The following is a 2272-nucleotide window of genomic DNA, read 5'->3' on the forward strand; positions in this document are numbered from 1 at the left end:
ATCCCACCGGCCTCCTCCCCATCCTCCTCTCTCCTCCTCCTCCCTTCCCCTCCTCCCTACTTTAATGTAGTTTTTTTTACTGTTTTTAGTAAGTGTTTAAAATAATTAGTAAGTAAATTAATAAACTAGTTGAACTAGTTTAGTTTTAGTAAGAACTAGTTGAATTAATAGAACTAACGTATTTTTAGTAAGAAAATTAATATAAATAGTTTATTTTTAGTTTATTTCTATTTATAGTAAGTTTATATTTAGTAAGAACTATTTGAATTAATAGAACTAGTTGAACATGACACATTTGTTGTTATTTTTTTAGTTTAAGCAATTATTCCTGCATCGATGTTGTTCGCTAGGGTTTTATTTATAGGGTTTTTGTTTTTGCAGAAATCAAGGAGCCCCTCCATCATCCCCGCCGTCCTCCCCCTCACCGACCCCCTCCGACCTCGAGGTGAGACCAGCCAAATCTCCATGTCAATATGAGTCCTATAAGATATGATGTAGATAAAAACATGTATATCTTGTGTTGCTCAAATAGGATATGTGGTTGCCCAAGTGGCCGATCATGTTCATGTTCATGTTCATGTTACTCCGAGTGGCCTATGTTTTGCCGGAGTGTTGATTAATTTCCGTTCCGGTAAATTTCAGGCGCTCGATATGTCCTGTTTTAGCAAAGGTCATGCCGGAATTTTCCGTGATTTTTGGCATGACTTGTGCTAGAATATGTAGGAAATATCGAGTGGCCTGGATTTTCTGGAAAGATAATTAAACGATATTTCGGATTGACTTTAAGTCTGTCGAGGCCGAAGAATCCCGACTGTTGTCGTGGGGTGTAATGTCGTACTTGTTTAGTACATATATTTAATTGTACAAGTTTAATATTTGAATTATGAACATAGGAAATGTCGTACTCGGACGACGAAAGTCTCCCGGGGGAGTGCGACTGGTGCCACGACGACCGGGGTTTCTGCGACAGGCCTCACCTGGATGAAGATCGACGCTTCAACACTAAGCTCGAGCAGGCCTTCGATTATGATATGGTAAGCTACGATGCAAAGTGTTTTTTTCATAATTAAGCTCGACTTCTACTACTTCAACGTGTAATTTTCATCTTTTACAATTCGACTAGCTTATCACATGCCATGCAAGATGCTAGTCTTGGAGAGGATGGGTTTTGAAGATCATGAGAGAAATGAAACAAACAAAATTAGCCTAAGGATCCATCATGGTATGGATTTTGAGGTAAATCTATACAATTCTGAGAGCGTATCCCATTTTGATTGCCCGGGTTGGGAAGCACTTTGCAAGATGTATGATTTTCAATAGGGTATGTTTGTCACCATGGATCTTGGTGATCCTGACATCGACTAAGACAATTTGGACATTTGGGTCCTTGTTGATACGCTTCCAATTCTGCCGCTATGTGAGTTTCTCAAACATAGTTATTAACTAATTTATATTGTTCATTTCAAAATAGTTGACAGCTTATTTCCATTGACAGCTTATTTTCATTGTTCAAACAATGTGCAGAACATGGTAGACAGAACCTACTACACCGATGGCTCTGAATTAACTTATCAAGAGAAAAATTATTTGTTCGCATTTTGTACTGATCTTAAGAATTACAATATCTATAATAAAACTCCTCCACATTATGGTCAATACGTGACACTAGTGCACGTGTTGAACTACGGTAACATCCATGGAGATGCCATGGTAAGATTTTTTACTATTACGACATCCATGCATCTTTTGCATAAATTCTTTTAAAACTTAACTACATTGCTAACTATGAAGTTATTACTATGTTTTTCAACAGAAAATCCCGGATGATTGTGTGCCTCATCTGATGTATCAGAAAGGTCGCCTTAATGTTTTGAACATACAGCCAGGTCATCCTACGAATCTCACCTGTCCATATCGGATTTCTAAAAGAGGTGGAGACATGAAAATCACAGAATGAAAAAAATGTATGGACAGTCGTAAGGAGGTACTTGGAAGCAACATTGTGCGAAAGGCAAGAATTGGAGACAGGATAATCTCCATTCTCCATAATGAAGAGTCAGGGGCTATCTTGTTTTATGCTATTTTACCTAACAGAATATAGTAGGTCCTAAGAGAATATAGTAGATCCTATGAGATAAAATATTTATTATGTGGTACAATGTGTTAGAGTTGATTATGAGGAGTAGTTGGGATTATGACTAGTGACCAACTTGCTATGTGATGTCTCATTGATGAAAACGATGATCATGAGGAGGTGTTATATGACAATGAT

Source organism: Triticum dicoccoides, chromosome 5A (assembly GCF_002162155.2).
Source record: "Triticum dicoccoides isolate Atlit2015 ecotype Zavitan chromosome 5A, WEW_v2.0, whole genome shotgun sequence".
Classification (NCBI taxonomy): domain Eukaryota; kingdom Viridiplantae; phylum Streptophyta; class Magnoliopsida; order Poales; family Poaceae; genus Triticum; species Triticum dicoccoides.